The 15201-nt window shown below is 39.0% G+C and overlaps 1 pseudogene; it reads right to left on the reverse strand.

The window, feature by feature from the left end:
• Positions 1–273: 273 nt before the first annotated feature.
• Positions 274–388, reverse strand: LOC118758139 (small nucleolar RNA ACA64; annotated as a pseudogene).
• Positions 389–15201: the final 14813 nt, after the last annotated feature.

Here is a 15201-nt window from a genome sequence, read left to right on the forward strand (position 1 = left end):
GGCTTTGGGTCATCCTTGACTGCTTTCCCAGGCCACAAGCAGGGAGCTGGATGGGAAGTGGAGCAGCTGGGATTAGAACCGGTGCCCATATGTGATCCCAGTGTGTTCAAGGGGAGGACTTAAGCTGCTAGGCCACGTCTGGGCCCACGGTAGCACACATCCCCCCAGGCATGCCGAGGCTTAGCCCTCACTGCACACCAGCTTCACTCTGTAGCTGTCATGTCCAGCGGCTTCTGTCCTGCGGGGAGATGCCGAAAGCGGTCAGGGCGGCCCTGCTGTTGGGGCCTGGGTCTCACGCCCCTTCACCAGGCAGTCGGGGTGAGCTGAAGCCCTGGTGGTTGTAGGCAGCTAGTCTTACCGGAGGCCACTGGGGTGATCTTCAGGCGGCGCCGTGCCCCGCGGTCTGCAGGTACCTGACTCGGACGGGAGTTCATCATTCTTTTAAAACTCTAATTTCCAGGTCCTGCGCTCAGGGATCCCATATGGGCACCGGTTCGTATCCCGGCAGCTCCACTTCCCACCCAGCTCCTGGCTTGTGGCTTGGGAAAGCAGTCCAGGATGGCCCAAAGCCTCTCCTGTGTGGGAGACCTGGAAGAGGCTCCAGGTTCCTGGCTTCGGATTGGCTCAGTTTCAGCCGCTGCGGCCGCTTGGGGAGTGAACCATTGGATGGAAGATCTTCCTCTTTGTGTATCTGCCTTTCCAATAAAAAAATAATAATAATAATTTTAAAAAATGTTCCTTGCCTTGCCCACTTCTCTTTTAAACAACACAGTCATTAAGCACTATAAACTCCAACATTATGGTAGAGACCCTGGCAGATACGAGATAAACCTGGATAAGATGTGGTTTAAAGAATTCAGTAGACCAGATGGGGAAGTTTAAATATTACATACCATTTTAAAGGCAACTGTGTAGCCATAGAATCTAATGGTATGCAGTAAATTGTAGTAAATACTTTTGCTGACTTAATTGCCCAATTAATTACTAGAAGTATTTTATTTTTGTTTTGATTGGCTCAGCTAATCAAACATGGCAGGCAGGACAAAAGGGAGCTTGGAAAAAGCAGCACTGTTTTCTGTTCAGAAAGTGGTAGCATGTTCCAGGTAAAGAAGCTTTGAACTTCAAGCCCTGGGGATCTAGTGTACAGCATAAGCATGCATTGAAGAATTTGATTACTACTAGAACATATACCCTAAAGAGCTAGTTGTGGGATTTCTAAAATAGCTTTAAGGATAAAAGAGTCACTCTCACTCTCTCTCTCAAAAAAAAAAAAAAGACTAATGAACTGCTGGTTCAAGTCTAGGTGCTTCTAACATGCAAGGAACTGTAGTGAGCTCAAGATCTCTGTAACAATCCCACTACTCAGAAACATCTGTATATGTGCACACATACATATGGATATACTTACATATACGTTTGTATATATACACATGCACATGAAATCAGTATGAAAACGTGACCTCACACTCAAATAATAGCCAGGATATGGAATCAATCTCATGGTGTTCCTAAATAAGTGAACAGATTTTTTTATAGACCTGGTGTTTGCAACTAGTGGTAAACCTCTTTTATCTAAACCAAATCCTGGTCTCACATATTTAGGTTTGCTTGTTATTAATCATTGCTATATATAATTCAACCAAGCCAAATCAGATCAGCTCTCTGTGTATGCCTGCCTTTCTCCCACATATAACATAGAAATGGTGGGGCGGGGTGTTAATTTAGTATGGAGCATGATAAATATTACTTAAATTTTATATGCAATGAGTGATAGCAATTGATATTTTTACCTTTTAAAATTATTTTCCATGATATGATTTTGTATGTATAGAGATTTGCCCTGCTATCTCCCTTTCTAAATTTAAATATGATGCATATTTCCATCCATTGGATATCATGGACGATTATAACATGCCAACCCTGAGACACGAGGTTTAGAAATGAATTTAAAGCTTCACCTAAAATGAGAGCTAAAGCAAAGAACATCAGTTCATGTAGCTCCAGAGTTTCCCCTTAGTGTGTTTTCCATACGTATTACTCAGCCTTTGTAACTATGACAAAAATATGAGAATTGTTTATTAAAGAAAAGTTTATGTCGGCTCACAATTTAGAGTTTCACAGAACAAAATCAAGCAGTCCCAAGGGTCTGGTACATACAAATGGCAACCGATAATAGAATGAGAAGAAGAGGCACACAATGAAGCAGCAAGCAGAAAGAATAAGGACCAACCTGGTTTTTATATTCAGCGCTCAAATGGAGAACTACTCTCTGAGGACAGGTTCCATTGATCTCAAGACCTTTCAGAGTCTACTTCCTAGGTACATAGTCAGTTAAGTCTTCATCTTTAATCCATTGACATCAATTACTCTGTTAACTATTTACATGAGACTTTGACTGCCAAACTTCCAACACATGAACCATTTGTGGACACCCAGATTAATATCCAAACTGTAATACCTTCCATCGTCAGGAAAAGAAGAAAATAATTTACTATTTATTGTGCGCCTTTCAAATGCAAGGCACTTTAATTTACATTAGCAAATCTGTTCCATATTTGTATAAATGATGAAAATTTTGGTCCTTGGAGAATGAACAATTTCCTTTTAAATCATACATTTTATACATTGCCTATCTTTTGCTGAGTCTCTGCATTGTCTAACCCTTAAATATGTAGTTGTTATTATTTTATCCATACTTTCTCCCAATTTCTCTGCTTTGTACTTATCTTTTCCACCAACGTATTATGTACAGGTTTGCCATATGCCTAGAAAAATTCAGAGAATAAATAGGTTTGCTATATATCTAAGACATTTAAAACTCCAAATTCATTTTTTTAAGATCTTTTTATTTGTATTAGAAATACAGATATACAGAGAGGAGAGACAGATAGATTTTCTGTCTGCTGCCTCACTCCCCAAGTGGCTGTAATGGCCACAGCTAAGCCAATCCAAAGCCAGGAGACAGGATCTTCCTCGGGGTCTCCTACATAGGTGCAGGGTCCTAAGGCTTTGGGCAATTTTCTGCTGCTTTCCCAGGCCACAAGCAGGGAGCTAGATGGGAAGTGGAGCAGCTGAGACGCAAAGTGGTGACCATATGGAAACCTGGCATGTGCAAGACAAGGATTTAGCTACTAGCCTATGGCTCCAGGCCCCCTAAATACATTTTTTTAAATGTGTAGACCTGCCTGGCCTTAGATTCTCAGCTATTTAAGCACAGGTGCTCCTTGATTTATAATGAGATTAGTACTTTATTAAATCCATCGTAAGTTGAAATATGGTAAGTTAAAAATGCATTTCATAACATCTTACATTTGGAACAACTCAGCAGCATAATGCACTATGGAGAGTTTGTTGTTTTCATCATGATATATGACTGATTCCAAGTAGTATGTGGCTTCTTATCTGCTTCCTCGCATCCCAACAGCATCCCATACTGCACATACTGAGATCAAAGCACTAATGACGATTGTGTCAAGATCTCTTAAGAAGTATGGTCAAATGTTTCAACCAGTGGTACTGTACCAAAGAGAGCAGTGAGCATGCTTAAGAAAGAATTTTCAAAAGCTTCCATTTAAACATAGCCACTTAAAACAACATGAATTTTTTCAAAATTTATTAATTTTCAAAGTTTATTAATCTAGACACAACTGAATTCCCTGCTTTGGAATTTCCCATGGGGCTGCAACTGAGGCGTCAGCTGGAGCTGCAGTCTGTTCCCAGGGTTCCTTGTGCAGTTGTCAGGAATCACTGGGGCCGAGGGCTGTTTCTCAGGAGCTGTTGGTTAGAAGCATAGACGTTTCTCCGGAGAACATCTCAAAATATGGCAGTTGGCTTCATCAGAGGGAGGGAGAAAGAGAGCAAGAAAGTCCAGCAAGGAAGAGTGGTAACTACCAGAGGTCATCACCTTTTATAACATAATCACTAGAATGGCATCTCAGAACATTTCTCCATTCTGTGTTTCGCAGGCAAGACCCAATATTGGGATTGAACTCAAGGGCAGGGCACTACACACGCAGGGGAGTCCCAAGAGGATGAATTCACTGGGAGGTGTGTTATTGGCTGCCTACTATAACCCTCCAGGAGATTTTAATACACCCTCTCCACTCTTCCCTCAACTTTACTTCTTTTGTTTTTGTTTGTGGGTTTTCTTTGTTTGTTTGTTTGCTGGTTTGTTTTTGTATTTGAAAGTTGGACATGGAGAGGAGGAGAGACAGAGAGGAAGATCACTTCTCAAGTGGCCACAATGGCCAGAGCTGAGCTGATTAGAAGCCAGGAGCCTTCCCTGGGTCTCCCTTGCCGGTGCAGGGTCCCAAGGCCTTGGGTAACCCTCAACTGCTTTCTCAGGCTATAATCAGCGAGATAGAAGGGAAGCAGCGACACAGGCACATGAACTGGTGTCCATGTGGTGGCCTGGTATGTGCAAGGTGAGGTTAGCCACTAGACTACCACAATGGGCCCTAAACTTTAGTTTTTTGCTTGCTAAATGACAGACTAATTCATTGCCCATTTAAACCAGCACTGAAAACACTTGGGAAAAAAAAAAACTAATCAACCGGTCTAGAATTGGTTGGTGGGGAAGAGAAAATATTTGAGGGTTTTGTTCTTGCTTTTTGTTTTGAGAATCGAAAAGGGCATCAAATTGAAAGAACTAACAAGAAGAATGGGATTTAAATTCCTGATGCACATGTAGTTTTATTTCATTCACCTACACCATTCCACATCCCCATAGACCCAGGTTTTGATAGTTAGACATGTTTTAAATACTCCTGAACCTGCCTGGCCATTAACAAAAATTAACGGTTATTCTGTTTAGTTAATCTGTCAACAGAGACTATTAAAAAAAAAGGTATTCACTCTCCTGGTCTGTTAGATATTGTGTGCAAATCATTTGCAACAATATAATTAATACCTTAGTTACTTTTTAAAGCCCACTAATTATTTTTGTACTTTCGTATCCATAGTTACAAATCTTCTCTTGAGCTGCTCAGAATAAACGGTGCACAAGGGAGACCCTACACTGGCTTATTTGTGGAGATTGTGAGCCATTCTAGAGTCTTGATGGCTATGGGAACCTGAAAGAAAAAAAAATTGTCTTTCTTTGGGGTTAGCATATTCTGGCAGCTACTCCCAATCTCAAATCATTTTTAAAATTGGAATGAAATCTCATTAAAAATCTCAAAGGAAATTCTGATAATACAGATATTAGCACAACAAAAATAGTTTAGCCAATGCCAGAATCATTTAAAATTCCATTTGAGAAGGAGGAACAATTCCCTGACCCCACACATACTTTATGCAATCATTGCTTTGCTTATGCTGACACTGTATGAGGCATAGATTCTAGACGTACTTAATTTTAAACCTTTGTATATGTATTTGGGTTTGCTCCTGAACCAGACATCTGTCCTGAGGCCCCTTGCTGAAAGCAAGGTAAAAGAGCTCCTACCTCCATTTCTCTGGGCAGCAGGAATAACAGAAGGCACTGGATGCAAGCTCATCAAAGCTCCTGAGGTAGCCATGCATTGAACACTGGACTTTGACAGGACAGTGTTGCTGAAGAATCAGAAAGTTTAGAAAGTGCCACTGATCTTGTGGAATGCTTTGTGCAATTCAGTACCCATTTGCTGGGATCCTCTGAGCCATTACAAGCTCACTTAATGTTAACATTGTGAGTCAACTTATCTTTGAACCAACTCCAACAGCACTGGGACTTGCATGTTTACTATGATTCTTCCATTCACTCCGTCTCTGATAGGCAGTTTCTCCTGATTCCTAAAAGCCATTCTGATTCAGTCTCCACCATTAATTCTCTGGAATGTTGTTCCCCTGGATCTTCAGATTTTTTTTCTTTCGACTGATACCTACTTAAACAGTAATTCTGTGACCAATAGAAAACTCCGTTTACCATTCTAAAAATTCTTTTATGTTTTGTAGCAATGAACCTATATTTTGTATTCATTTGCTTAAGAATCCTCTAGAATAAAATAAGCTTTTGGAGGATAATAGAGCTACCCCTTAGAAGAGTAGGATTAAAGATTAGGCTTGCTTTTGCTTAGATTGCATTATATGAGTCTTTGTAAATTATAAACCACATTTTAAAGGCAGATTGTTACTTTAAATGAATGCAGAGGGAGGATGCCATCCTAATATTCAGATGATATTACTGGAATGTCAGTTGTTCTTGAGAAAGAACTCCAGGAAGTTTGTAAGCATCTACAAAGTTAAAAGAAACACAGTGTCAACTGATGGAATTTATTATTATCATATTTGATGTATGTCAATGAAACATAAAGCATTTTGTGTGTGCTAATACTCTATCCTTTATTTCTCTTTTTATCTAGCTTCTTCGCAGTACAAAATAAAAGGATTTGTTAGAGAGTGAATTAAATGAAAGAGTTCTGAGTTCAAATTCTTGTTTAATCACTGTTGACCATATGACATTTTGCTTCTTCTGCAGTGGCTACAACTAAAGATAATATATGTAATGCTACTTCTTACTGTTATCATGGTCTGGTATGAAAATTTCAATAACTAACTCATTGTCCTAAAGCTTTTTCTGGTCTGGGAATCCTAGAGTGACAGATCTCCACCTTCTTCTCTCTGATATTGCAAAGGAGTAGATCTGTCTCCTAAATCCCGGTATTATATTTAATTCTTCTGTGAAATCTTTCTACTGAAAGTTGCCCTATGAAACTGTACCTATTTCCTGGTGCCAAAACCCCCAGAATTCTTGTCTCTTCCATCTGAAATTAGACTTTCCATATGCTATGTTGCCAGAAGATAATGTAGCCTTCTTGTTTTAACCTGCCCAATGCCTTCACACACTACTTGCTGCATATTGCCATATTTTATGCCCGATTTACCCTGAGTTTGGCCGATTGTGATAGTACATGCTGTATCCCCTGTGATTTTTATTGTCTATTACATTGTTCATTCAATATGAGTTCCCTCCCAATAATTAACTCATGGATTTCTCTTACATTTCAGATTATTCAACCCTTGCATATACCTTATGTGTCACCTGTTTTTAGTTTTTATTTTTAAAAATATATTTATGTTTACTGGAAAGGCAGATTTACAGAAAGAAAAAAGAGAGAGAAATTTTCCATCTGTTGGTTCACTCCTCAAGTGGCTGGAATGGTCAGAGTTGAGCTGGTCTGAAGTTAACAACCAGAAGGTTCTTCCAAGTCTCCCATGTAAGTGCAGGCTCTTAAAACTTTGGGCCATCTTTTGGTGTTTTCCCAGGCCACAAGCAGAGAGATGGATGGGAAGTGGAGCAGCCAGAATATGAACTGGTGTCTATATAGGATTCCAGCGCTTGCAAGGAGAGGATTTAGCCACTGAACCATCACATCATCCTCTGTCTCCTCACCCCAACCCCCACCCCACCTCCACAGCCATTAGTCTTTAAATGAGACTTTGAAAGTATGCTCATATTGGTAAACCATTAGCTCAAATACCTAAGATTGAATTTCTTATCTGAGTGTTCAATATCCTCTCAACTTGATACTCTTTTCCTTGCTCAATACTCTTGAGTATTTCTTGGTGGTAATTTTTAGTATCTCCCTTGAACTTCCCTAGTCATTAGTGTTAATTACTACACACTTCATTAACTTGAAGTCTTGTTCCATGCGCCTGAAAAGCTCCCTCAGAAGGTGAAAGGTGGAATAATCTCTTGACAACTCATCAGGAACAGCTGTTTCTCAGTCACTTGTTTGCTACCTTCTCACACTACCTACTGCATCTTATCGTATTACACTTCTACATAACAGATACTTTTGGGTGGCTACTACTTGCCGGAAAACAGTATGTTAGTAGTTATTCAAAAGGACATAGAGCTCCTGCTTGTGAAAGTGACTTTTATCAAGCAAAGGAGTCAAAAAGGAAGCACTGGGGAGGGCATAAGAGAGATGCCACGCTCTATGGAACTGTATCATAAAATGATAATAACAAAAAGAAGTAAAACTTTAAAAAAATGAAGCACAGAAATAGTTGCAGAATATTCAATAGGAAGACAATCAGGAGATGGCGAATCCTACCCAGTGGGAGAAGGAGAATAAATGGGAAGAGTTCAAAGAAGCAGTGAATCTTCTACCCAAATATATGCATATTATATTAGATTAGATATATGTTATACATTTATATATATAAATATATAGACATATGTATATATACACACATATATCCTCTATCTAAACACACACACACATATATACACACCAGCAAATAGCAACAAGAGACCTGGTACAAGATAAAGATGAAACAACAAAAAAACAGATCACTACATCTTAAATAGACAATGGCATGGACTGTTATAAATACCAGAAAGATTTCCAAGATTTCTCCAATTTGCCACCTTGTTATAAAAAGTCTTATTTGTTATACTGCCAAATGTACAGTTATCATAAAATTTAAATTCTTCCTCTGTGTAACTTTTGACTGCTTCTTTATCCCTCCTCTCTAACAAAATTTTTAATATATTTTATCATGTCTTACTTCCCATCATGTTAGGAGTAGCTGCTTTATAAGTTGTAGCAGCTAATTCATCAACAAATGTTTATAACTAGTGGATATTGTGGTATGCCACCACATCTCCCTTTAGGAATTACACACTTTACCCCCGTGTTAAGAAATATTAGTAGATAATAATTCATCATTGCAACTTGTTGGAAATTTAAACTCTGAAATGGAACTGCCTTCCTCAACATTTATTCCGTTTCCAGAACCAGACAGCAGCCAGTAATTGTTAATTATATTTCTTTGCATTCAGATCAACATTACAAGCTCATCACAGTTCCAAAGTAACATGCAGAATCAGTTACAAAGCTGTCTGCTTTGGCTCATCATGCTCTCCTAATCCTTCACAGTTACAAAAACTCTAAACTTTCTCACAATCTCAGAGGCTACTTCCGAAGAATCCAACCTACGTCATTACTCAATGACAACAAGAACTCCCTGAAGGGAAGTTATGAAGTGAGATCTATTTTTAAAACTATTGAAAACTTCCAGGAAGGCAAGAGCAAGATGTGTCTAGGAAAGATACACAGAACAGGATGTAGGTGTGGTCTTGGCAGCACAGCCTCCTGTCTCTGGAGACCAGGGCCTCTGTCACTGGGAGGGACTGACTGCTTTCCCACCTGCCCAAACACTCAAGGATTTAGTGAAAGATAAGATGTTCTTGTTTTATCCTGTTCGGCAACTGATAGACCTGAACATTATGAAATTTCCCCCTAGAGGCTTAAGAGCAAAATTAACGTACTGGTACCAATTTGATGATCAAGATCCTTTTCAGAAATAAAGCAGCATACTATACACCATCTCAACATTCCATCCAGCCAGAAGCACATCAATCTTCGAAGAGATCTACAATCTAAAATAGAAGCTATATTAATTTTGATTAAACATGCATAAAAGTTCTCAGGACATTTGCTTTAGGTATTTTGTAGTAAAAGTTTTATTTATTGTGGACCTACATTTTCTCCATATCATGGAACTATTTTCAATATAGTCTTTTGATTAATAAAGCTGTTCAGTACTAATAATCAACTACAATGCTTTATTGAAGTCACAGATATATTATTAAGTAGGGTTTCTAAGCGTTGGCAGCCAGCAGTTTTATTAAAAGAGATGATAATGACTTTTCCCCTGGTAAACAACAAAGCTGCCGCATCATCCCAGAATACTTGGAAATGGATGTGGGTTTACAACTCCTAAGGATAAAATCAAAATATGCGCATTCCCTGACACCAGTGTTATTTATCAAAATGACAATGTGTCCATTTTTCTCTCGGCTTAAAATGGCAATCGGTGATAATTACTTCCATCTATTTTTTAGTACACCGTAAGATTCTTGAATTGCTGATGCAGTTTTGAAGTTAATCTTTATTTATAGTTGTAAGTCTCCTGTGGTGTAATGATTGGGCATTCATAAAAATGTCAAGAAGAATATGTATTCATAAACCATGCCATGTACCACAGCACCTCAATGGAGAAGGAAGAAGTAAAATAAAAAATAAAAATAAAATCAAAGTAAAAGAAAAAAAGGAATCTTGCTAATTTCACTCAAATTTTGCATACTGTTTCTTAGATTCAGTTTCATATACAAATCTCTCCTTCTACAAACAAAGCAAATCTCATGACTCACCAGTACGGCCTGGGTATAAGAAAAACTTATTGTTTTAAAAACTTATTTTTTGGGCCTGGAGTGATAGCCTAGCAGCTAAAGTCCTCACCTTGAACGTGGGGGATCCCATTTGGGCAACGGTTCTAATCCCGGCAACCTCACTTCCCATCCAGCTCCCTGCTTGTGGCCTGGGAAGGCAGTCGAGGACGGCCCAAAACCTTGGGACCCTGCACCCGCGTGGGAGACCTGGAGGAGGCTCCAGGCTCCTAGCTTCAGATCAACGTGGCTCCAGCCATTGCAGACACTTGGGGATTGAGTCAATGGGTGGAAGATCTTCCTCTCTGTTCTCTCCTCTCTGTATATCCAACTTTGCAATAAAATAAAATAAATATTTTTTAAAAAACATATTTTGTTATTTTCCATGATACATTTATGTATACATCAAATATCATTTTGATATTTTTTTTGCCACAGATGTTTGAGTGAACTAGCAAGTGAGCAGTAACTACAGGATAACTAAACAATAGGAGTTGGGCGGTCAGCCTTGAGTCACAACAGATTAATCCACCAGCTACAATGCCAGAATTCCTAATGAATACCCACTAGAGTCTCAGTGCTCTACTTTTTAAAAACTATTTTTATTATTTTCCCAGGTACATTTTGAAGGCATAGGGATTCCTTCCTTGCCTTCCCTTTCCTCCCTCCCCCTTTGCCCACACAACATTTCCTCACATACTATTACACTGGAATACTGCCTTAGTAATAACTACAAGTCTAGCATTGTACTATTTAAACAGTACGTCATGGAGTTGTAGGTGTAGACAAGGATAGAAAACGTAGTATGTTTAACTCTTCCACCGGGAGTCCTCCTTTCATTCAGGTGTTCAGATGTATATTGCAAAGTAGTTTCACTTGCCAGAATGCTAGTTTCTAGTACACAGTTCATCTGTGACATTATGTGCACAAACTTATTCACCTAGATAACTATTTGTTGTGCATCTCGCCCGCGTGTTCCCTTATGAGAACATACCATAGTTTGGACCGCCTTGTTGCAAACGGTAGGATTTCATTCTTTTCAGTTGCTATTAGTATTCCATGGAGAGATGTACCAAAGTTTCTTCGTCCATTCCTCTTTTGACATGCATCTAGGCTATTTTCATGTCCTCATCATTGTGGATTGTGCTGCTATAAATATAAGGGTTGCAGATCACCTTCTCATATGCAGAGTTCACTTCATTTCCATATATTCCAAGAGTGGGATATCTGGATCATACGGTGGATCAGTTTTCCGTTATCTGAGCACTCTCCATTGCTACTCCCATAGTGGCTGCACTAGCCAACATTCCCATCAACAGTGGAATAGCTATGTTTTTCCCAACTTCTATGTTATAGGTGTTGTGGTAGATTTTTGAATGGAGACCGTTCTCACTATAATTAGGTTGAACCTGTTCTCCCACTTCTTAACAGTGTCGTTAATTTTGCTGATGTTGGGTTTCTGAAGCTCTTGTAAATCCTTGCTTTTACTGTTTATTCAACATACATCTTGTTTGTGTGTTCTGTGGTATAATAATATCGAAATTGATGTAATTAGAGCATAAATATAAACAACCCTAGCATACAGATTCCATTTGAACACAAACTTTGGCTGGTTTAGAAAAATAGGCACTGAAAAATATTTGCTGAATGAATAAATTGAATGTGGCTTCTGGGTTCAATAATCATATTAACTGAAAGGAAAGTTATGGCCTGGGCCTGGCCGGTGGCTCAGTGGCTAAATCCTAGTCCTGCATGTGCCAGGATAGTATACAGGCACTGACCTGTGGGTCCCAGCTGCTCCACTTTCCATTTAGCTCCCTGCTGTGGCCTGGGAAGGCAGTAGTGATGGCTCAAAGCCTAGGGACCCTGCACCTGTGTAGGAGACCACAAGCAGCTCCTGGCTTCAGATTAGTTCAGCTCCAGCTATCATGACCACATGATGGAGTGAAACAGTGGACAAAAGATCTTTCTCTGTGTATCTTCTCTCTGTAAATCTATCTTTACAGTAAAAATAAAGTAAAACTTAAAAGATTAACAGAAATAAAAAGAGAGAGAAAAATAATGGCCTGAGAAAACTCTTATTAACATTTTCAAGAATTTAAGACAATTACAAATAGATGTGATTTTTATAGTAGAGTGTAGTGATTACAAGCAAAATATTTGGGGTCTACACAATGGCTCAACAAGCTAACCTTCCACCTACAAATGCCAGCATCCCCTAAAGGTGCCAGTAAGTGTCTAAACTGCTACACTTCTGATCAAGCTTCCTGTTTATGGCTAAGGAAGCAGTGGAGTGTGGCCCTAACCTTTGCGACCCTGCAACCATATGGGAGACCCAGAAGCTTCTGGCTTGTGGCTTCCAATCAGCTCACTTCTGCCAATGCAGCCACTTGGGGTTGTGAACCATGGATGAAAGACCCTTCCCTCTGTCTCTCCTTCTCTCTGTAATATCTGTCTTTCCAATAGAAATAAGTAAATCTTTAAAAAACTAGAAAGCATGCAACATATTTGTAGTCAGATAGGAATAAGTGTGATTTCAGGTTCTGTCATGAAATAGCTGTGATATTTCTATTTCATGAATTAAGAAATAAGCATAATCACATATGATGAATATTTGCACATATTAGATATTACATGAGGGAAGTCTTCCAGAAGTTTATGAAAAATGGGTAATATGAAAAAAAACTGTACTTGGATTATAAAAATTTTTGCAATAATAAACTTATTCCATATTTCCATGAATTTTTGAAATGCCTTATGTGTGTATTTGTGTGTGTATAAGAGATGACTAGAACATTTATTGTCATGTAATAAGAAGTCTACTTACTCATTCTAGAAATTCTTATTGAGTGATTTTCATAACGAAGAACCATTTCTACGTCTTGGAGAGGTAGAGTGGCAAGTAACAGAATAAACTCCTGTGTGCCTTTAGAATCTACATTTTGATAGTATGTTGGGGCAAAAATGCTTTGAAAGAAAAAAATAAGCAGAGTGCATGAAAGAGAAAATGTAATGATAAACAGGAGTACTGTTCAGAGATGTTAGGAGAGGACTCCGTGAAGAGGTGACGCTTGAGCAGACTCCTGGGTGGCATGATGGAATGAGCCAAGTGACCACATGGAGAAAGGGAATTTGAGGAGTGGGAAGAAAATTCCAAAGAACTCAAGGCCAGAACATGATAGAAATGTAAGAATTAGAAAGCAACCAGAAGGGCCCAGTGTGATGGCCTAGTGAATAAGTTCTCGCTTTGCATGTACATGGATCCCATCTGGGTGCCGGTTCATATCCCCATCCAGCTCCATTCCTGTGGCCTGGAATAGTGGTTGAGAATGGCCCAAAGCCTTAGGACCATGCACCTGCAGTGGAGACCCCGAAGAAGCTCCTGGCTCCTGTCTTCAGATTGGCTCAGTTTCAGCTGTTGTGGCCAATGAGGAAGTGAATCAGCAAACAGAAGATCCTTCTCTCTGTCTCTTCTTTCTGTAAATCTGCCTTTCCAATAAAAATAAATACAGGAAGGAAGGAAGAAGGAAGGAGGGAAACCATAAGAGACAACAACAGAGGATGGAAAATGAGATTAGAGAGGTAAAGTAGCCTTCCTAGCTACAGAGAATTTTGTATGTAACAAAAAGACTCTTATTTTTATACAAAATCAATGGAGAACTGTGAGAAGAGGAACAGCATGATGTCTCATGTTTTTTTTAAAAGTGTTCTCTATTTGCTCTGTACAATAAATCCTGTAGGGAGGCAAAAGTAGAAACAGGAAGACATCACTGAGATGTTAATGCATTTTGTCAGTGCTTACAGGTAGTGTTTGAAGTCATTATTTTTAGGAAGGCTGACTAAAACTGAATGACTGGCATTTCAACGGAGCCCAGTGCTTAGTCAGGTTTGCTTCTCTGTATGTGCTTCTCCACTAAGGGAAAAGCTATCTTCCTGCCCTTGATTGCTCCAATCCTGGTCAAATACCAGCTTCCTCAACAATGAAGATACAAAGGGACTTGAGACAAACTGATTCATTCTACGTGATAGAGAGATAACATCAGAAAACACCTGGTTCATTCTGAGAACAAGTCAAGAACCTATTTACTGGTGAGTAAAAATCATGTGTTTCCTCTTGGCTCAAACCTCATTCACAATGCATAGTCCGGTACTTAATGATTTCCTAAGTTCTTTTAGGCTGAGATGGCATCTGCCTTTTACAATTGTACCTCACACAGTGACACATGACATCTGTGTGATCTTTCCTTAATAAACTGGCCTTCTGGTCCCATTATTCTCTTCAACCACACTCAAGGTAGGAGCCAGGCCCTGTCTTCCAGAGCACTCGCTAAGGTATCTCTAAGTGTTTCCAAGTTGACTCTAATTTTCCCAGGCCAGCATATGGATACCCCTATGATATGATAAGGTATTGATTCAGAAAATTTTCTTTCAAATCTCTTGTAAACGCAAGGAGCTTGTCTTTATTGACTTTTTTATTTGTATTTTTGTTGCAAGGTTTCTATTCTGAGGCCCTGGAATCATAACATCTTGCAGAAAGTATAATGAGGTCAAAATATGTTCCTAGTACTCCATCACTATACATTTCCATAATTGTGAAGCCATGAAACAAGGTCAACAACTGGTATGAGTTAGAACAGCCACAACAACAGTAACAACATCAACAACAAATTACAGCACCATGAAAAAAACGTGCCACAGAGTAACCAACACATAGGTAACAAAAAGGAAACACAAAAGTCTCTTGGGAAAAATGATGCCACTATGTAATCCATGAACCAGTGATGAATTCGACAAGAGAAAAGAAATTATTTGGAATAAACAAAACTGAAATAAAAACATCAAAACACATGGGATACAACCAAAACAAACAAACAAAAAGCAGTATGGATCAGATTATTGAAGTTACACTTTCCATGCTGGTTTCCTTATATGAGAGAACATATGGTATTTGTTCTTTTGTGATTGACTCATTATGGTCTCTAGTTGGGACCACCTAGTTGTAAATAGTATAATTTCATTCTTCTTAATAGCTGAATAATATT

The sequence above is a fragment of the Ochotona princeps genome, chromosome 18 (assembly GCF_030435755.1).
Source record: "Ochotona princeps isolate mOchPri1 chromosome 18, mOchPri1.hap1, whole genome shotgun sequence".
NCBI lineage: Eukaryota > Metazoa > Chordata > Mammalia > Lagomorpha > Ochotonidae > Ochotona > Ochotona princeps.